Here is a 24283-nt window from a genome sequence, read left to right as displayed (position 1 = left end):
CATTCTTTTTGTATACAGTCAACCCAAGTGACTGTCAAGTCACTATCAACTCCTATTTGAATTTGTTATCCGTCGAGACTCTGTTGGATCATCCGTTGAGACTCTGTTGGATCATCCGTTGATTGGAACTTGGGTCATCTGTCGAAGCCTTGTAAAAACATCTGTTGAAAGTATTTTCATAATAGTTGACTCAATTTCACATATGCAAGATTACAAGGCATCTAATATTTACAATAGTCAACCTATTTTGCATATCATCCTTTTCGTCAACATGACTTAGAATATCCTACAACTTTTAATTATCTAAGACATTACAGTACACAGGAATGTGCTACAAATACTTATTTAAACATAAGATACTCTTTCAACGGATGATAAGTAGGATTGTCCGTTGAAAACTACAATTTTACTTAATTAAATCTACTAAGGTGTTTTGGTGAAATATCATCAAGTCTACAACATATTCCTAACAATTTTCTTATCCTAACACAATTGTCTATGATGCATCAAATCTGAGTCCAATATAAATTCTAGCAATAGCGGTTGAAATCTCCACAAACCTTTAACAACCAAATATTAAAAAGCGCAAATTATATAGTTTATAATAAATAAGTATTAAATAAATATATTAATTTATATGACACAAAAGTTATAGTCCGGTACCAGTTAAAATTTAATTCAGACTTATGGTTCTATAATCGACATGACAACGAGGTATAACATTCTTGGTCTCTATAATGATATTTGATCGAATCCAGAAATAAACCAAGTTCATTTGTTCATTTTATTAAAATGATGAGACACAAAACATACGGGATATAATAACTTCCAAATTAAGGTTCTTATTTTATTTGAATTAATTTTTTACCATATTTTTATCATTTATAAAACGAACACGAGACATGTATTGTATACTCAAAACATATATAATTAGAGCAATCAAATAGTTTATAACAAATTTCAACGTGAATGATTGATGCATAAAATTTAATATTAAATCTGATCTAATATAAATAACATAATACATGTAGTGTGTAATACTATTTTATAAGTTATGTATTTCTAAAATTAAGAAAATTAGGATTAAAATTATTATTAAATTATACAATAACTATTGTTTACGTTATATTCGTCATGTCTATTCCTTATTAATATTTTTCTTATTGTATACTAGCTGAAATGGCATGTCTTTTTTTTGTTAATTTTGACATATCTAATTGTCTATGTACATTGTCCATGTACTTTCTAAATGTTAATGACTAGGTTGAGATTTTGAAAAATAAGATTTCGCAAAGGCAAAAGATATATTCATCAGTTAAATATTCTACACACTTTTTGTAATTTAAAAATGCAAAAAACTACTAAATTAAAATTTTAAAAAAATGTGTGTTCATAACAAGATTTTATAAGATATATTAAATTGAAACATAAAGTTATATCAATCAATATGCTAAATGAAATACTAAATATGTGGATAACTTGGGAATATTTTTAAAAATTATCATGTATGTTATTTTTCAATAATATTTTGATATTAAAAGTAATATATGTGTGTGCATATATAATATATAGTCAATTCAAATATCATCACTTTATTAGTTACATAATTAAATAAAATATACAAATTTATAAAAGAATATTGAATGTAGTAAATTTGAGTTAAAATGAGTTAAATCTTAGATCTTCAATAATATATAATTCTTGAGTTAGTTAAAAAAATATTATTATATCAATATACGATAAACTCAATATATATAATCCAAGGTTATAACAAATAAATGGGGGTTAACTCGTAAATTTTCAAAAAAAATATTTATCAAACTGCAATAAAAAATATATTGAAATGTTTTTATAAATTTAAAATTATTAAATGCATTTTATCATATAGATACTTATTCAAATTTTACTATATATATTCTAATAAAAAATTTATTAATGAGAATCATATGTGATGAATTATTGTAAAAGTATTAAATAAGGTAAAAAAAATATTTTTTAATATTTTTAAATTATAAATTATATATATATATTCAAGAAATTATTTCATTTATAAACAGATCCGTGCCTCGCACAAACTTTTATGCTAGTTTACTTAGATAAATTTTAACTTAAAAATTTGATTTGATCAGTGTGCGGTTACATCGCTATTTCTTAATTATATTCTCATTATATTATAAAAACAATTACATTGCATGATTTGTAGATATAATGGTCAACGTTTTTTAAATATTTAGTAGGTTAATAAAAAAAATTATTTATCATGCATTAATTTATATTTGAATTCATTTATTTGAATTAAAATTTGAGGCTAACGGTTAAATAAAAGCCGTTGAAATTTTAAATTTAACACATTAGAGAATTTATAAATACCATTAAATATAAGACTTATAATTAATTCACTTGATTAAGTTATATTTAAATGAAAATATTTAGCAAAAATAAAGATTTAAGAGAATGAAAACCATAAGACGAGTTTTCAATCAAAATTAATTTAAAATTTTATTTGCAATACTTAAGAAACAGGTGCAAGGAAATTTGGAAAACTAAAATGAAATTTGACAAATAACTTAAAAAAGAAGAAGATGGGGTTAATATTGTCAAATAAGATAAGAGGATGTGTAACAATCAATTTCCCGCTGGCTGCTTAAAATACATGCATGTTTAAAAATATTGGTATTTGTTATTGTGATTTGTGAGATTAACTTTCAATAAATTTTTGTTGTATTCATTTTGTTAAAAGTTCGTGTAAGACAAATATATGATCTATATGTAAAACATATTACATAATATTATCACATGCATGATCCATATGTAAATTACATTATTGTCAATTTTTTCATAAACATTTGATAATGCGTTCTTTGAAAATAATGAATGGTAATATTATATGATAAATAACTTGGAAAGGCATTCATCAGTATAGTTTTACAAGTATACTCTAAATTAGCGTATGGCGAATAATTTCATTTTGTTAATCACCTATATTATAATTAAAATTATATGAAACATTGTTATGTTATTAAGAATTTGATATCATGAAATCATGTTATATTTATAATTATTTCAACATTTCTAATATTTTTAATAATATTTTAGTACTTTTTTAAAAGATATACATATATATATACAAGTTTTAATTATAAAATAATTAATATTCTTTATATTGAATATTAGTCATTAATGAACAAAGATATAATGTTATAATAATAGAGAAATTAATATGAAACAAATATTAGAGGGGCTAAATTGTAATTTCACAGTTTGGAGGGTATAACTATCATTTTACCTTGAAAAATTGTTTCATTCAACCCCCATTTGCTAAATTGTTTATATATGGTCTTACTCTAGTGAGAACCCATCTAAAAATAAGATATGAGATCTAATTTTCATCATTCAAATTTAAATCTACTTTAAATGTACACCATTCATTTTAAATCTCATCATTATCCCCAACTATCACCTCATACATCATCTTCATAGTCCTCCAACCACCCATCACTATCTTCAACCACCGTCGACCATCATTTCCTGCAACCACCACCTCGTGCGACCACCAGAAAATCACCACTGTCAAATATAAAATCACCATCGTTAAAATAAAAAATCACCACCGAAAATACAAAAATCACCACATCTGACCACTGCTTCTACTCATCAGATACGCCCATCAACTCCATCATCAACTCCGATCACCGGTATCATAACAAAAAATTATAAGATTTTATTACAAAATACCATATTTTAAAAATAAATAAAATATAACCACCATATCACCACCATAATCATTTACACAGACCCCCAATTATAGAAAAATCGCCAATTACAAGTCAAAATCATATCTGTAAATAATAGGAGGCTGGCGGAATTTGTGTGATGAAAAATATAAATTGGAGGCTGAAAAGTTTTATAGTCGCTGGTTTTGAAGCGAAAGACTGCGGAGATTGTTCCAGCCGACGAGAAGATATTAGCGACAATGAAAATGGTGCTAGAAGTATGGAATGAAGATGTGGAGAGAGAGGGGGGGGTCCGACGAGCAGTGGTGGAGTGGCGGCGTCGGGTGGTGAGAGAGTGCATGGGTGGGGGTGGTGTCGATGAGAGAGAATAGATAAAGAAACCAATTGGTCAGAGAAATAGATGTACAATGAGGATTAAAAGAAAATTATAATAAAAAAAATAAAATGGAGGGTTGTGATTAGATCTCATATCTCATTATAATTGGGGTTCTCGTTTGAGTAACTCCCATATATATACGTGTGTGTGTATATATATTATCAAACTCCAATATATTTAATAGATAATAAATAGATGGGAGCGAAGTCAATAAAAATCAATCAACTAAGGTTGCATTTACTTCACAAAAAATGAAATGAGATTGGAATGAAATACATACAAAGGGATGAGGTAGGAGCGGAATAAGAAAGGGAACAAAAAATTATTGCATTATATTTGTCACTTTTTTGGAGAAAATTAAATGAAAATTCAATAAAAATTGACCCATAATAATTTTGGGCTAAAACAATTTTTTTTGAAAAAAACTCCCAGGAAAGCAATACATGAAAAAGAATTCAAAAAAAATTCTCGAAAGATCGTTCATGGACAATTCTAAAAATAAATTTGCCGAAAATATTTTTCTCGAAAAACTTTTTTCAGGAAAAAATATTCCCAAGAAAAATATTTCTCGGGAAAAAATATCTAAAAAAAATGTTTCCAAAGAAAAAAGTTCTCATGAAACAATTTTTTCAAAAATAATTCATCAACATAAAAATAGTGAGAAATATATGATGTGATATTTGTGAAATAATGAGGCCTTACTCCCGAGTTTTTATAAGGGAAGGAAGTAAATGATAGGGAGGTAAAATACTTTAATCCCATTTTTGGGATGAAAGTTTTGGAGTGAAAGTATGTAAAATTTATATTCATTATCACTTACTTTCGTTACTTTTAAAAATTCGGGAGTACGATTAATAATGAAAGTAAAACTATTTTACTTACCTTACATTTGCATTTCACCCTTTTTAAAACTCGGGAGCAAGGGGCTTGTGTTATAGAATGAAATTTCATATTTCAATAAAATGGAATGAATATGAAAATTTCTCGTTCCATAAGTGAAAACCCTGAATTTTTATTTTGAATAGATGTAACTTCATTCCCTCAAAAATTCATTTCATATCTAATAAGTGAACTCACTCAAAATTTATAATGTGTGTCCATGAAAAACCGATAAATAAAGTTTGTGAAAATTTTACAAAAAAAGGATTAAAACTATCAATATCTTTTAACCTCAACATATTCATTATATTTTAAATAAAAATGGAGTGACACTTCTCTTATCTCTTATATATCCTTCCATATATTATAGCACAACATGAGTATAAAATTAGTGAGACATTTAATTTATGTGAAATGACGAATTTGCTATATCTACTATAAAAAAAATATTGTTAGCGGGAGTCGAACCAAAATCTACCGATTAGTTCTCACAGTACAATACCATTATGTCACTATGTCTTTTATATTTTTAATCAAACACTTAATACGTGTCTACCACTAAAAGGTAAAAATTAAGTTCCTTATTACAATTCATGAAATTACATTTTTAGTCATGTGTTTCCTTTCATATATATTGGTTTACTTAGCTATATATTTCTAAATAATTAAAGTTACAATTAAAATAATAATTTTGAACAATATTTAACATAGAAAGGTAGCCATTACAAGAAAAGTATAAATAAATCAAGACATAACATTTATTTAGTAACAATGTAAAAAGTTTTTAAGTATTCATTTTATTAAAATTCACGTTATTAAGAATTAATTAACAATGTCAAATAATCAACGTCACACTAATACAAAAAAAAATCTTATGTTATGGGTAAAAAACTAGGTTGTAATTAATGCTAGGTTTCGTGAGCTCAAGGCCCTTGATTGACTGCTCTCGTGTTTCGTGACTCAAATCTGCCTTCACAAGATGCCTACGTACCTTACTCTATGCTAGAGATGCACAAAAAGTCTGGCCCGAAAATTTGGCCCGGTCCGATCCAGTCAAAATCCGGTCAAGCCCGGCATGGTTAAAGCCCGGTCCCGGCCCGGGCTTAGGGCTTCTACGGGCCCTATATTTTTAGGCAAAGCCCGGCCCGGCCCGGTTAAAAACCCCAAAAAGCCCGGTTAAAATCTGATTATTCTAATATATTTTCTTATTTATTTATGAATTTACATTTACTATAAATATAAATAATTCTTTAAATACATATATATTTACATATTTGTGATTAATAATATTATTTATATACTTTATTACAAGATTAATGAAAGAAGATATAATAAGTACACTATATATATTTGGATAAGATTGATAAAACATATTATTCTATAAATATGTTTATTTTTTGACAACAAAAATGTTTTTAACCAAGTAATATTTTCTTAAAATATTTCATGCAAACTAATACATTTTTACGATGATCAAGTTGCTAACATATGTAATCTATAGAATCTCTAATAAAATTCGATCCGATTTAAATTAGAAAAAAGCTCATCCCGATCCGATCCGGCCCGGAAAAAAGCTCGGCGAGGCCCGCCTCGAGGGCCCAAACGGGCTTTGTCATTTTCGGAAAGTCCGGTCCGGCCCGGTCAAACTCAAAGCCCGAAAAATCCGGCCCGGTCAATGCATGTGCTTTTTAAGGCCCGGTTAAAACCCGGTCCTGTGAGCCTTTTGTACATCTCTACTCTATGGCAATGATCAAATCAAAAAATATAATTCTGATTTGTGGGGGTGAGACTGCATATATAGGCGTGGGAAACCTTGAGTTAGATTAGGGTGAGAGACTTGGTAGGCAAGTCTCAGACTTTAAATGGACTTTGGAGTTCTGGAATGTAGGAAATTGATTTCTTGTCCTTTGAGGTTTTTTGGAGGCTAATCCCCAAAGAATTATATCCTTAATTGGATACTTTTTGACAGCTAACTTTGCCCATATTTATTAATTACAAAAATAATAAATATTTAGGGTTTCGGGCCTCATTAAATGGGCTTTACTTGTGGACCAAATCAGGTCTAATTAATGCGATATTAATTACGCAATCAGAACTTATTTTATTCCCTATCATTTGCCCCTAACTTCTAGGAAACTGTGCGGGATTTCGTAGATGTTAAGTTACTTTATGCCCTTGCAAGGTATCGTTTTCAGCGTAAAGTGTGGAGCGGCCTACACATTTACAATGACTTGCCTTTTCGAGGCTTCAACATATTTTTCGGGATTTAATAATTTTCCATACTCATTTTGTACTTATCCCTATTTTTAGGAAATTTCTGGAATTTTTCTTAAATTTTCGGGGATTAAAAATATATTATGGCATTTTGGGGAACAATTTTATTAATTATTCTCATATTTCCTTTTTAACTAACTTTCTGGTAATTTTTCGACCGGGATCCACGACCTGGATTTCGACTAGGATCCTGGTCAAAATTTGGGTCTGCTCTTGTGTCATAGTCAAACTTTTTTGACTAGGATTCACGACCGGAATTTCGACTAGGATTCTAATCGAAATAATGGCCTACTCTTGTGGTTTATTTGAAATTTTTCGACCAGGATTCATGACCTGGATTTCGACTAGGATTCTAGTCAAAATAATGGCCTATTCATGCGGTCTAGTCGAATTTTTTTGACCAGGATTCACGACATGGAATTCGACTAGGTATCTAGTCGAAATATTTGGCTATTACTGTGGTCTAGTTGAAATTATTTGACCAGGATTCACGACCTGGATTTCGACAAGTATTCTAGTCGAAATAATGGCATATTCATGTGGTCTAGTCAAAAAATTTTGACCAGGATTTCGACTAGGATTCTAGTCGAAATAATGGTCTTTTAACAGGTCTCCAGTAAAAAAAATCGACTAGGATTTTCGACTTGGATTTCGGTTAGGATTCTAGTCGAAATTGTCATCATTTAATAGGTCTCTAGTCAAAGATTTTTGACTAGGATTTACGACTTGGATCTCGACTAGGATTCTAGCTCCTTTCCTTAGTTTTATTATTATTGGGTTTTGGCCCTTTTCCAAATCCTAATTTGATTTGGGCGTGGTACTTCCAAATTGTAATAGATTTGGGCCTTAATTTTTATCGATGGGCCTAAGTTTCCAAACTCTAATTACTTATACGTTGGGTTTAAGTATTATTAGGCCTAAATTCATTTTGGTTTTCAGTGTTTCTAAAGAACTTAGTGGAAGTTTTCTAGTCTTCTCGAAAAGATTCTAGAATTTGGGTTGTTGTTTTTGGGTCTTGGGCCTACCGGCTATAGTCGGTTCAACTTCCATAATTAGCCTATATAATAGAGTGATTAGGATTTAGTTCCCGCCTCACTTTCTTATTTTCTAAGTTTCTCAAACTTCTCCCAAATTTCTTTAAGGTTCTAGAAATTTCCGGCATTTTCTCCGCCCTTAGCTTCCTAGGTTTCCGCTGCAAGGCAATTTTCGGCAACCTCGTTTCCCATTTTTCTGGTTGATATCTTCAAAACTTCAGGTATACTGATACTTTTCAGGGTTTCCACCTTCATACATATGCATAATTTCTGCATTATCTTCGTGCATATTCATAATTTATGGGTAAATCTTCATAATTTCTAGGTTAATCTTCATAATTTCTCGATTTTATATGCATATCATCATAATTTCTGAGTTTTATATTTAAACTTTTCTCCCTTTTTTGGATCTCTCATATGGCAGATAAGAAAGCTCTACGCTAAGCAAAGATGAATGTGGCCAAGAAATCTTACAAATTCCCCATTCGTTCAAGGTACTCGTCCTTGATTGACATGATCAACGCCAGGGGGTGAATATCCGTCAAACACTCACCTGGATGCGTTTGATCATATCAACACTTTTTACGATCAAAAGGAGTTGGAAAAAAATGATTTGCGTCTACAAGATTGAGAAGCCTTAAAAGCTAGTCCTTGCTAGTGCCGCAGACTGGGATTGTCACTGAAAAAGACGCACTTTATGTCTTCAGGGATACAATGAGGGCTGGTATCAAGTTCCCTTTTCACCCTTTTATTCCCACTTTACTTGTTGATGTGGGTATTAATCTGTTCCAACTTCCACCTCACGTGTGGAGGTTGATTCTTAATTTTATGTCCAATGTATTAAAAATAATTTTCCCCTATCAGTAGCTGTTTTTAGGGAAAAAAATCAGTTTTAAAATAGTCCTGATAAGAATCCAGATTGGGTTTTCTTGAACAAACGTCCCACCATTCCTCATATTTTCAATGCGAAGTCAGTGCTAGATAATAACTTGAAATGGAAGAAAGAATTTGTCTACTTGGTTTGGGAAGGTGGCGACTGGGGAACCTTGTTTTGATCATCCTTTGGTCAGGTGGTCGATGGGAGCCCAAATGATATCATTTTATCAATGGAAGAGGAAGCTTCCTTTGACATCCTTACGAGAGATAACGGGACATCCCATTCTTGGATCTCATAAAAGAGATCGTGCTTGTTAAGCATGGACTTTCACCGGTCTCAATAAAAGGTATAATTCTTACTTTTCGACCACTTTCTAGAGTGATTATTATAGTTGTTGTGCTTTGTTTAATTCTTTTATGTTCTTTCTGCACAGTGGCCGAAATGATTGTGGAGGCAACCAAGCCCAAGAACTTGGAGTTCAAGAGAATGAAAAGGGCTGTAAAAGTTTTCAAAGACCCCAGCTGGGGGATCGATTTCCTGAGTTCTTGACTCAGGTGGGTGGCACAGATGGCGAAGAAGGCCCCAACCAACCCTTGAGGGTATAGCAAAATCCAGAGGCTTATTTCCAACTCGTATGGGGTATAAGGGAAAAAGTCTCAATAATTGGAGATACAAAGTTGGTCAATGTATAGTCACTTAACTTCATATCCCTAGTTGACTATTAGGATATTTTCCTTCAAAGGAACTTAGAAGCAAATGAATTATGAGCTGTCAATCCCCAACCACGGTAGTTTCTTACATTGAAACTTTTAGTATTTCATTTTATCCTTTCTTCATTTCTTTTGAACTAACTTATTCAATTCCTTTTTAGGCAAATGCCACTACCAAGGGACGCTTCATCAAGCTAAAGCTTGGAAGGTGGGCTACGAAGATACTGTAAAGAAGCTTGAGGAGGCCAATGAAAGAATAAAAATCTTCAGACTAAGTTGGCCTCCTCAAATTCTAATTTGGAGACATCTCGGGCCAACATCGTTATTTTGAACAACGAGAGGGAGAAGGGGTTCGATGTTTGGATGGAAACTCCTGAGTTTAAAATCTTGATGGAGGAGCATGACGCCCTTACTCATCCAGTTAATTATAAAGAAGGCACGGATGCTGCAGTCAAGGCTATTTAAGCCGAGTATCCCGAGGTGCTCGAAGTTGAGTCATTCCCTTGCCTTCTCAAAATTCCTGACCTCTATGTTGTCACGGAAAAGGTCGTGGATCTTATTCGGGAAGGAGATCGCCTTACTTACTCAGCTGATGCAAGAGCTTCTGGATCTAAAGTGCCTGTGGTTGACAAAGGAAAGAAGAGGAAGGAGGTTGAGTCAAGATCTAGTAAAGAAGAGTCTTCATCCGAGGAAGAAGAAGAGGAGTTTGCTAGAAAAAAGTCAAGGACTGAAGATCTTCCATAGAAAACTTCATAAGAGGTTTCTAATGAGACATCTGACGGGTCAACCAAGAAGACTTCCAAAGAAACCTCGAAGGATGATTCTGAGAGCGGATCAGATGGGAGTTCGGAGAGCGGCTTAAGAGAAGAGTCTGAGGGAGAGCCTGAGCCTTCTAAGGAAGATGTTTAGTTTTTACTTGTTACTGTAATATTAAGATATTATTATGAAATGTGTTTTGACGTTCACTATATCTTTTAACTTTGCTCTTCTGAATATTTATGTCTTAAACTTGTTGTTTAAAACTTCATAGACATAACTCGGTATTTCAAAACCTTGAAAATATATTACTGGGTCCAACCTTTACAATCTGAACTAACGATTCTCATAAACTGGAATATAAATCCTAATAAACTTGAATATAAATCCTAAGGAGCCAACGCTCATGGTTTCAATGAACCTTATTACTACTTAATAGTCCTAATAACTCAGTATCTGACTTAAACATGGTGTTATATGTAATAAGTCTTCATACTCTGCGCATGCCAAGTTTTTGGCACTTCTTCTCCTTCCACAGTCTCTAGCTTATTGGATCCTCGTTCTTTGACACTTTTGACCATATATGGCCCTTCCCAATTTAGAGCCAATTTTCCCTTTTGCCCTACTCCGGATGCCTCAACTTTCCTTAGAACTAGGTCTCCTTGCTTGAATAATCTTTCCTTCACCCTCAAGTTATAGTAAAAGGAAGCTTTCTTCTGATACTCTACGACCTTAGCATGTGCTTGATACCGAACCTCATCAATTAAATCCAAGGCTAACCTCTGCCCTTTCTCATTCTCTTCAATATTATATGCTTGAATCCTTGGAGAAAAATATGATATTTCCACAGGGACAACTGCCTCAGCTCCATAGGCCAACATGAATGGTGTTTCTTCGGTGGTAACTCTACATGTGATTTTATACACCCAAAGTATTGGAAGTACTTCATCCACCTAATTATTTATGGAATTTTCTATCCTCTTATTTAACCCATCAAGGATAATGTGATTTTCTACTTCCGCTTGCCCATTAGCTTGTGAATGGGCAATAGAAGTGAATCGTAGCTCGATCTTATTTTCCCTGCAGTACCTCCTAAATTCCTCATTATTAGAATTACGTCCCACTATCGGTTACTAGGATGCGGGAATCCCATACCTACACATTATGTTCTTCCATAGGAATTGGGCAACCTGTTTGGTCATGATTTTGGCCAGAGGTTTGGCTTCAATCCACTTAGTAAAGTAATCAATTGCCACAATTAAAAACTTCCTCTACGCAATTTCCATAAGAAAAGGTCCTAGAATATCCATCCCCCACATGGCAAAGGGATAGGGGAGTTTATAGAAGTAAGCATCTCATGTGGTTGTCTAACAACCGGCGCATGCTTCTAACAAAGATTACACTTCCTCACATAATCTTTGGCATCAGCCATCATCTTCGGCCAATAGAAGCCCAAGCGAGTAATCTTGTGAGCCAAGGGCCTGCCCCCAGGTGTTGGCCACAAATTCCTTCATGCACCTCTTCAAGGTCTAATCGTGCCTCATCAGGTCTAAGGCACCTAAGGTAGGGAATCACAAAAGATCTTTTATATAGGATCCCATCCCAACAATTAAAGAGTACATTAGAGCATGTATTGTTAGCCTCCGTGCTTCCGTGACATTGTTCGGGAGCCGTCCAGTTTGAAGATGGGCTTTAATGGGATCTATCTATGATCCTCCCAACCCGATGGGGGAGACCAATTTCACATCAATGTTTCGCGTCTTCGGAATTCGGAAGTACACGCTTCCAGAACTTTCTTCTACTTCCGAAGAGGCAAATTTGGACAATACATCAGCCTTTAAGTTTTCTTCCCACAGGATATACTCAACATGCCATTCATCAAATTGAGTCATCACAACTTTCACTAGACGAACATAATTGGCCATGGTTTCATCCATTGCCTCAAATTCACAATGACATGGGATACCACAAGTTTCGAGTCTCCACAGACCTTTAGGGCTTGTTTGGTTAGGGGGTTGGGAAAGGAGGTGTAGGTTGGGTTAGGCTAGGCTAGGTTGGGTTAGATCAGAGTGAACCCCTGCCTTGTTTGGATTCAAGGGCTGGGAAAGAAGGGGTTCAACCCTCACCTTATTTGGATGGAGAGTTGTCATGTAAGGGTTGAGTACAAAATTTAAAATTAAATTTTTTTATTATAAAATCTGAGTACAGCAACTGCCAGCAGCAATATATTCAGCTTCAGCTGTAGAAGTAGAAACTGAATTTTGCTTTTTACTGAACCAGGACACAAGCTTGTTTCCTAGAAATTGACAGGTTCCTGTTGTACTTTTTCTATCAATTCTACAACCTGCATAATCTGCATCTGAATAACCAGTTAGATCAAAACCAGAATCTCTAGGGTACCAAATGCCAAGTTTTGGTGTTCCCTTGAGATATCCGAAAATTCTCTTAATAGCTATTAAGTGAGATTCTCTAGGATCAGCCTGAAATCTAGCACATAAACATGTAGCAAATATTATATCCGGCCTACTAGCTGTTAAGTACAAAAGTGAGCCAACCACGCCCCTATAACTTAAAATATCCACAGACTTTTCAGTAGTGTTTAATTCAAGCTTAGTTGCAGTGGTCATGGGAGTTTTTGCAGATGTGCAATCCATTAGATCAAACTTCTTTAAAAGATCAAAAATGTATTTAGTTTGACTAATGAATATTTCATCACTAACTTGCTTAACTTGTAAACCAAGAAAGTAAGTCAGTTCTCCCATCATACTCATTTCATACTTACTTTGCATCAATTTGGCAAACTTTTTACAAAGTTTCTCATCTGTAGAGCCAAAAATAATATCATCTACATAAATTTGAAAGATTATACTAGAGCCATTAACATTTCTAAAGAATAAAGTTTTATCTACAGTACCTCTTGTGAAATGATTTTCCAAAAGAAACTTTGATAAAGTGCCATACCAGGCTCTAGATGCTTGCTTCAGTCCATAAAGTGCTTTCAAAAGATAATAGACATGTTCTGGAAAATTTGGATCTTCAAAACCAGGAGGTTGACTGACATAGACTTTCTTCTCCAAATCTCCATTCAGAAAGGCAATTTTGACATTCATTTGATAGACTTTGAAATTGGCATGGGCTGCATAGGCTAAGAAGATTCTGATGGCTTTAAGTCTTGCAACAGGAGCAAATGTTTCATCAAAATCTATTCCTTCTTATTGACAGTAGCCCTTAGCAACCAATCTAGCTTTGTTCCTGACTACTATGCCATTTTCATCCATCTTGTTTCTGAATACCCATTTGGTGTCTATTGGATTCTTTCCTTTAGGCTTGGGCACCAGCTTCCATACATTATTCCTTTCAAATTGGTTTAGCTCCTCCTGCATAGCTAAAATCCAATCAGGATCCAACAAAGCTTCTTCTACTTTCTTTGGTTCTTCCTTGGAAAGAAAGCTGCTGTATAGACATTCTTCTTGAGTTGCTCTTCTGGTTTGAACTCTAGAAGAAACATCACCAATAATAAGCTCAAAGGGGTGATCTTTTGTCCATTTCCTTTGTTGAGGTAGATTAGCTCTATATGAAGAGGCCTCATTATTGTCTTGATGTGTGATTGAGTTTTGATTGTTAGAAACTCCCCCTGAGTTTGTGGATCTTTGATTTGAGAAAGGGAAACTTTCTGTAGGTGATCTATCTTGACTTCTTGCTCCTTTTGATAACCCGACGGATGGTGAATTTTGAGTACCGACGGATGAAGCTGGTTGTCTCCCGACGGATAACACAGATTGCCTCCCGATGGATGAAGCATTATGCAACTCGACAGATGTTGAGTTTTGTGCTTCATTGGTAGTAGACTTTTCTACATTATCCTTAGATACGGTTTCTTGATCACTTTCATCATCACTATCATTACTAACCATCTCCACATTGTCGAATTTGAGTCTCTCATGGTAATCTCCATCTTTCAGTCCTTTAATCTTTTTATCATAGAACACAACATGTATTGATTCTATAACAATGTTGGTTCTTAGATTGTAGACTCTATATGCTTTACCAGCAGCATATCCAACAAAAATTCCTTCATCTGCTTTAGCATCAAACTTTCCATTTTGATCAGTTTGATTTCTCAGAATATAACATTTGCAGCCAAAGACATGAAGAAAATTTAGAGTTGGTTTCTTGTTCTTGAACAATTGATAGGGAGTCATGCATCTTGCTTGATTAACCAGAGAAATATTCTGAGTGTAGCATGCAGTATTAACAGCTTCAGCCCAGAAATATGTTGGCAGTTTAGATTCTTCAAGCATTGTCCTTGTAGCTTCAATAAGTGATATGTTCTTTCTTTCCACTACTCCATTCTGTTGTGGAGTTCTTGCTGCTGAAAATTCATGCAGAATCCCATTTTCCTCACAAAATGCTCTCATGACAGAATTCTTGAACTCAGTTCCATTGTCACTCCTGATTCTTCTAACCTTGAAATCAGGATGATTATTGACTTGCCTTATGTGATTGATGATGATTTCACTAGCCTCATCTTTAGACTTTAGGAAATATGTCCAAGAGAACTATGAGAAATCATCTATAATTACTAGGAAAAATCTTTTCTTTGAGATAGACAACACATTGACTGGTCCAAACAAATCCATGTGTAGCTGTTGCAAAGGTTCTTCAATTGTTGAATCAAGTTTCTTCCTGAATGATGCTTTAACCTGCTTCCCTTTTTGGCAGGCATCACACAGTCCATCCTTAGAAAACTCCACTAGAGGAATGCCTCTAACCAGTTCTTTCTTTACTAGCTCATTCATGGTCTTGAAGTTTAAATGGGATAGCTTCTTGTGCCATAGCCAACTTTCATCCTGACTTGCTTTACTGAGAAGACAAGTAACAGATTCTGCATTAGATGAGTTGAAATCAGCTAGGTACACATTTCCTTTTCTCACACCAGTGAGAACCACTTTGTTGCTTCTTTTATTAGTCACAACACAGGTTTCTGAATTGAAGGTTATTGAGTTGCCTTTATCACAAAACTGGCTGATACTCAACAAATTGTGTTTGAGACCATCCACTAAGGCAACTTTCTCAATGATGATATTGTCCTTTGAAATTAAGCCATATCCCACAGTATAACCCTTGTTGTCATCTCCAAAAGTAATACTTGGGCCAGCTCTCTCCTTAAACTCTGTGAGCAGGGTGGAATCACCAGTCATGTGTCTTGAACAACCACTATCCAAGTACCAATGATTCTTTCTGTTTCCATGCACACATCAAAATCAAATCAAGTTGATTTTGGTACCCAAGTTTCCTTGGATCCTGCCTTGTTAGCTTTCTTTTTCTGTTTCTTAGGCTTTATCTCATTTGACTTGGGGATATCAGATTCATCCTTGGTCATTTGAGTTGGGCCTTTGAAACCATTCATTGCAACAAAATTATCATGCATATTATAATCAACATAGAATGGCATGCTATTAGTAAACATGTGATTCCAGTAAGGCATGATAAATGGCATTTGTGGCATATTAAATACAGCATAATAAGGATTAGGTGCAAATGGCATATTAGCAAACTGTGCATTCATATTCTGTGTAGACATAGCATTCATAGGCATGGGAGGCATGGCATTCATGTTAGGAAAGTAAGGTGGCACAGATATGGAAGTAGGCATGACAGATTTGCAATTAATAGACAAATGATTTACACTACCACAATTGACACGGATTTTTCTAGGAGCATAATTATCAGGTGTGTAGTTATTGTGTTTGTTAATCCCTACTTTACCATTTCTATTGTTTTTCTTTTTAGCCTCTGTTTTTACCTCAATCTTTTCAAGTCTGTCACTTAACTGTTTGACAGTCATGTGACCAACATTAGCCTTTTTCCCTTTCTTAACTTGACTCGATTCTCCTGAAACAAAGTTCTTGGAAACAGATCCATACTTTTCATTTAACTTAACAAGTTTGGCTTTACTGATAGGCTTGCTTACAGTCGAAGGATGAGGATTTTCATCAGTCGATGGATAACACTTTTTGTTATCTGACGGATGATCTTCATCATCCATCGAGTCTACATTTGTTAGCACTCCATCCATCAAATTTGGTTCTAGTTTCTCTTTGTTCTTTTTCCAGGCTTCATCACAGAAAGACTCAATTCCTTGAACTTTGGTGATTTGAGCATGGACATCCCTAGATGTTTTCCATGCCTTAATCACCTCTTGTTCACGCTCGAGCTGCTTCTTCAAAATTTCTTCTTTCTTCAAGGACTCAGTTAATTCCTCCTTGGCAATCTTACACTCAATTCTTAACTTTTCAAAATCAATGAACTGAGACTCAAGCACATTATTCCTCTCACTTAAAAACAAATTATTTTCTTTGATTTTAGCATTTTCTTTAGTAAGAGACTTAAATGTAACACGCAAATGATATAACTCTGTAGACATGTCATTTATAGCATCATTACACTCAGCTTTAGATAAATGTGCAAGGTTTGTAGTAATTACCTGATTACTTGAAGAACTTGTTTTTGTTTCATCAAGCTTGGCCATTAGGGCTAGATTGACATAGCTGACATCTTCATCTTCATCCAGACCATCTGTTGCCCAGTCATTTTCTTGTGTAATGAAAGCCCTTTCCTTTTGTTTGAGCAGTTCAAAGTATTTTTGCTTATAATTCACAGGCTCAAACTTTTTCTTGCCGGAATCTGACTTTCTACACTCACTGGCAAAATGCCCTGCCAAGCCACATTTGAAACATTTGAATTTTGATTTATCCACCATGTTTCTATTTGGCTTGGCTGGTCCAAAGTTCTTTTTGAACTTGAGCTTGGAAAATCTTCTGGAAAGAAAAGCTAAGTGTTCATCAATGTCTTCCATGTCATCTTGGCTCAAAGAATCTTCACTTTCTACTGCAAGCCCCTTGCCCTTGCTTTCACAGACCCTTGAAGTTGACTCAATAGCTTCCATCTTCATCTCCTTCTCTTTCCCTAACTCAGCAACTAGTGCAATGAACCCTCCTTTCTTCTTTCCTCTCTCCATCCTCTCATCTTGCTCTATTTCAAGCGCATATGTTTTCAGAATGCCATACAGTCTCTCCAAAATAAACTCCTTATAATCTTGTGAGTTTCTCAATGAGACTGCCATTGGTTTCCATTCCTTTGGAAGAGATCTAAGGAATTTCAGATTGGAGTCTTTTGTCTGATAGACCCTTCCATGCAGCTTTAGAGCCTTTAGCAGTTTTTGAAACCTACTAAAAATGTCAGTGAGAGACTCACTTTCTTCATTATGAAAATGCTCATATTGCTGAATCAGTAGCTGCATCTTGTTTTCTCTAACTTGCTTAGTGCCATCACAGATGATCTGTATTGTATCCCAAACATCCTTGGCAGTTTTGCAGTTGATAATGTTGTCAAACATATCACCATCAACTCCATTAAACAGGATATTCATGGCCTTTTATCCTTCCTGACTTGTTCAATGTCAGGAACAGACCATTCATGCCTTGGCTTGGGGACAGATGACTCATTTCCAGTTGCAGCTCTCATTGGAACATGAGGGCCTCTTTCTATGCAGTCAACATAGGCCTCATCTTGAGAAAGCAAATGAAGATGCATCTTTACCTTCTAATGATGGTAATTATCTTTATCCAGAAAAGGGATCTTGACTCCAATATCCTTCTTGTTCATCTTGTTGTATTGTTTTGATCTTTAAACTCTTTGTAAATTAAGAGCTTGTTCTGATACCAATTGTTAGTCCCTTAACAATATGATAAGAATTACAGAAGGGGGGGTTGAATGGAATTCTTGAAACTTTTTCTTGAAATAAAAATGTTCTAACTCGAATATATATATATATATATATATATATATATAAGTGTGAATTGATTAGCACAATGCGGAATAGTTACTTAAATGAATCAAAACACAAGTAATTAAAAACAAGAGTCTTTAAAAACTTTCTGGTGGATTTGAATGATTCCACAAGAGATATATAATATATATCGAGAGAACCCTGTGTGCAAAATGCTCACAGCTGCTTATAAATATTGAACAACTAAGAATGCAGAGAAATGCTAAGAATTCTGCTTACAAATGTTTCTCTGCTTGTTTCTCAGATTGTTCAATAGTTGCTACTTCTTGGTTTATATATCACCAAGATTACAAAGTAATGAGACAGGATAATAAAATAAAAACTATCTAGTCTATTACAATGCTATTTCATTACTCTATTCCAGCATCTTTGAATATCTTCATAATAGCATGGAAATGACAATGCTTCTTTGTTCTCGAAAATTCAGTTGAATAGGCTACCACATTCCATTTGCATCCACTCGGTGCATGTGACTGTGTTGTCACTGTCAACAGATATTTGAATTCGTTATTCGTCGGGTTCATGATCATCCGTCAAGTTATTGATCATCCGTCGGGTGGTTGATCATCCGTCGAATTCATTGTTGTTTATCCGTCGGATAGCAATCAGGTACTTGACTTCATTTCACTTATGCAGAATTACAAGACATCATCTATGTAAATTAATCAACCTATTCTGCATATCTAACTAAAGTCAACATGACTTAAGTACTACTACAGATTCTAAACAATGTGTATGCAGAAATGTGCTACAGACTTATTGTTAAATAAGTTACTCACTCGATGGATAATAAGTCATCATCCGTCGGGACTATATTGAGTCATCCGTTGGGACTATAAACCTTATCCGTCGAGTGCTACATAATTTTACTAAGTAAAATCTACCAAGGTGTTTTGTTCATGAAATCGTCAAGTACACAACATATACACAACAATATTGATAGTTTATCAACTTATATTAACTAGCTTAAATCCCGTGCGATGCACGAGTTCCGTTAATATTTTTAAAATTTTATTTATCTATTTATATAATAATTTTAAAATATTTATAAAAATATATAATCATTATAGTTTTATAATAAAAATAATTAGGGAGAAGACGTGGTTGTAGTTTAATAGGATAAGTTTTGGTCATAGTTTGGTGGAATAAGTAGACTATATGTAAGTACTTTAGCAATTTAGTAGTTATCGTGTGTATAACACTATTTATTTTTATTTTTAATAATCAAAATACGGGGATAACCGTTGAACCAATATATACCTCATTTCGTTTATTATATCATACAAGCTAAATCTTGTGCGATGCACGGGTTCTCGTTAATATTTTAAATTTTTATTTATCCCGTCATATTATAATTTTAAAATATTTATATAAATATACAATAATAATAAATTTATATAAAAAATAATAGGATAACATGTGGTTGTAGTTTAGTAGGATAAGTATATTATATCTAGTAGTTTAACGGATATATAACGTTATTTTTTTTAATAATAGGATAAGTTGTAATTGTAGTTTAGTAGGATAAATAGACTATGTGTGTACTAGTTTAATAATTTAGTAGTTTAGCAGATATATAACACTATTTTTTTTAATAACCAAAATTAGGGAATAATCGTTGAACCAAATTATACCTTATTCCGGTATTATAGTCTAGTATAGATAGATTAAATCTCGTGTGATGCACGGGTTCCGTTAATATCTAAATAAATTTTAAATTTTATTTATCCGATCATATATTAATTTAATATATATTTATATAAATATATAGTAGTTATAGATTACAATAAAAATAATAAAAGAATTAGGAAGAAGCTGTGATCGTAATTTAGTATGATAAGTTGTGGTCGTAGTTTAGCGGGATAGGAGACTATATCTAATAACTTAGCAATTCAGTAGTCTAGCATGTGTATAACACTATTTATTTTTATTTTTAAAAATTAAAATAGGTGGATAATTATTGAACTAAAATATACCTCATTCCGTTTATTATATTATAGTATAGATAAATTATATTTGAGATATTATAAAAATATTACTATTAAACCGATAAACAATAATAATAAAATTACGTGTTATATAAAAATATTATAGAATATGACCCGTGCTTGGCAATGGCATAAATTATTATGCTAGTTTCACACATGAAAAGTACACCTATATTGTCCTTTTACATCACTGTTACACTTACAACTTACAAATGTGGGGTCATGTTGCTCAAAAAATTAAATAATGAATCTGAAAATGAAATAATTATGACATTAATTAGAATAATGAAAAAAAAAGTTCTGAATCACTGTAAATCACTGCCACGTAAATGAGTCATGTTAACTATTGGGACCATTTATAACCTTATTAATTATTGCGACGAGTAAATGTAGAGATATAAACTCTTCAATTTTTATTTAAAGAGTTCACCAACCCACTTGATAATAATTTTATATATAGAAATTATTAGCTTACCTGCACACCACCTTCTAGAACCTGAATAAAAATATTTAACAATTAAAAGTTACCGACATAATTAAATTGGATAGATGCATAACATAACATATTTAAAAACATTTAAATTTACATTACTTTAAATCTTAACATTCATTTCTGAAAAAAAATAAAATAAAATCATAACTTATGTTCCAGCTGGTTTCAGATTTCAAAAATCAGAAATATTCATTTAAGTTATCAATTTATAATTTATCGATGATTTTGTAAAAATTAAATAATTTTTCTGTGAATCATCGGGTGAGTTGCTATAGACGGTTGGTTTTTGAAAAAACCGTCCGATTTGAATGAACAAGTTGTTACCTAAATATATTTAAGATCAAGAATTTAGACAAATTGGTACATTATCTTTTATTTTATTCAATAAAATGCGATCGACAGAAAAGCATACATTTACCATTTTATGATCTTAGGTCGAGGGTGATCACAGTTCAGTTTGAGTCGGTTTATATGTTAAATCGGAATTAAATCATATAATTACGGTTTGAGAAAATTTAAATCAATTTGAATCTCATAACCCACTAAAATCAAAACACTCATTTTCATTTTATTCGGTTCGATTTAACAAATTTTGACAGTTTGCGACAATTATTATTAGTGAACTCGATAAATAAAATAACATTTGTTTTATCTAAATGTAATTAATAAATTAAATATGTTCTTTCATAGTAAAGTTAATTACTCATATTAATTATAAATGACTATTATTAGCATGTTTGATCAATTTAGTTGCAACAATAAATGTTCAAGGCAAAAGAAATACAAAAGTCTTCAAAATAATTTTTAAATAAAAGCATTGCACAATCAGGTGAAATGTATGACAAGTCATTCATTTTTTGAGATTTAACGTAGACCCGGCAATTTTGGACATGGCATGACTTACACGACACGAAACGACATGAAAATTTAGTGTTTATGTTTGCATTTTTGGTACACGACACGAAAGTACACGAACACGAAAGTACACGGTCGAGATTTAGTGTCGGTTTTGTGTTTAACTTTCGAGCACACGACACGACACGAAGTATACGACATAAATAAATATTATTATTAAATTTTAATATTTTTTATAAATATATGTATAATTACAATAAATATATGTATATTTATTTTTAAAATATTATATGATTTCATTATATTGTCTAGAATTGGGATCTAAATATATATTTTTCATATATTTTATAATTTTTTTACCTAAAAATATAATATTTTAATTAATATTAATATTAAATTATATATATATATATTAATATTCAATTAACACGACATACACGACACGAAACGACACGAAACGAAAATACACGAACACGAATGTACACGAACGCTAAATATGTCGGTTTTGTGTTTGACATTTAAGTACACGAAATATGAAAATAGACCACACGAAAGTATACGACACGAACGAATTGTCAGGTCTAATTTAACCTGACTTTAAGATTATAGGATAAAATTACATTATATAATCCTTAATATAAAAACTGTGTATATATATCCATATTAATGCGGTTTAAATCGGAAGCAGATTGGGTTAAATTTAAATTAAAACCAATGAAATACCTTCGAATTTTTAAAATAAATGAAATATAATCACGAACAATATTTGGTTTTAAATTTGGGTCGGTTCAATATCGGATAGGTTCATCCGAATTATCCAATTTAACCCGAATTATGATCACCCCTATCTAGGTCAAAACAGAAGAAAGAAAATAAATTGTGAAGGGACTTATCTGAATTGTTAGGATCATTCGCATCAAACAGTATCACCCACCCAGAACCCAAACTCATTCATCTCTTCTGACCCTCGTCAGTATTCGTATTTTGTGAAAAAGCTTTCACCCTCCTACATCAACTACTGCCTGCTAGTAAAAGCAAACAGGTTTCATCAATGTCTGTCTTTTACATCAGACTTCAAACCAAATGGCAAAATTTTATTTACTTAAATTATTTATTATTGTTTTATCAATAATTTAAAACCGTTTGAAATGAATATGTTCTCAATTCTAAATTTGTAATCAGTTATAGCGATTTGATTGTGAATTAATTATTCTCCCAGTAAGAAAAGTATAGCAAGAGAACAAAAGAATGCCTTTTCTATCCTATCCCCATCACTCTTAACAGTTGTTTCTTTTCATAAAATAAATATGCTTTCAAAATTGTCTAGGTTTTACATATTTACAACGTAGATTTGTTTTTTTTGTTTTTTATTTTTAATTTTTATTCCTTCACCATATAATGCAGGTTGAGCTGAACTTTGAAGCATTGAAAATAATAACCAAATATTTCATACTTTTATATATATATATATATGGGAGCTGTTCCTCAGTCATCGTTGGATGCGATACAGCTGCCGCAATAAAGCATTGCGATAATAAAGCATTGCGGTAGTACTCATCTGCCGCAATGAAATATTGCGGAGGGTGTATCCAACCAAGTTAGTTGGGGATAATTTACCTATATATATATAATGGAAATTAAAGAAAATGTATATGCATGTTGGCATGAATAAATTCAAGTTCAACAAAGAGATGAGCGAGTTTAGATAAGATTCGCATACTAAATATTTTCTAGGTCCCAAAATACAAGTTTTTTTGAATTTTTTATGCGTATTTTAAGATACATAAAATTCAAAGTTTCACATACTTCTTTATAAAATTTGTTTTCTTGAATTAAAATTTAATATGTATATTTGTATTCAGAAAAAGAAAATTTGAAAAATAATTTGTGTAGTTATTCTTTTTATTCATCTTAAAATACGCGTAATAAGTCAAAAAGATTAGTATTTTGGGACGGAGGAATTACACGCTAAAAATTCGTGCTTAATGACTTATCAAAATTTTATTAGTGGAGGGTATAATAATGGACCCTCTACATGCACAAAAATTTTTATCAATTAAATTTTGATAACTCATCGGGTACAAATTTTTAAAGTGTGCTATTGGGCACTAGAAAAACAGTCACAAGAGAAGTAATAATTTGGATTACACATATAACACTATTGTTGCATTGTACTTCCTCTGTCCCTCCCATTTGTTTACAATTTTCTTTTTTGGATGTCCTTTCCAATTATTTACATTTCAAAATTTTCCAAAAAATAGTAAAGTTTTTATAATTTTCAAAATAACTACATCCACTACTTCTCTCCACTATATCCACTTTATATATATAATAATAATCGGTCCCACTACTTTACTCACATTTTCAACTTTTCTCCACTACTTTATCATTTTTGTTAAACTCCGTGCCCAACCAAATGTAAACATTTAGGAGGGAGTACATTTTATGTGTAGTT

Source organism: Apium graveolens, chromosome 9 (assembly GCF_009905375.1).
Source record: "Apium graveolens cultivar Ventura chromosome 9, ASM990537v1, whole genome shotgun sequence".
In the NCBI taxonomy this organism is placed as follows: domain Eukaryota; kingdom Viridiplantae; phylum Streptophyta; class Magnoliopsida; order Apiales; family Apiaceae; genus Apium; species Apium graveolens.
This window is presented reverse-complemented; position numbering follows the sequence as displayed.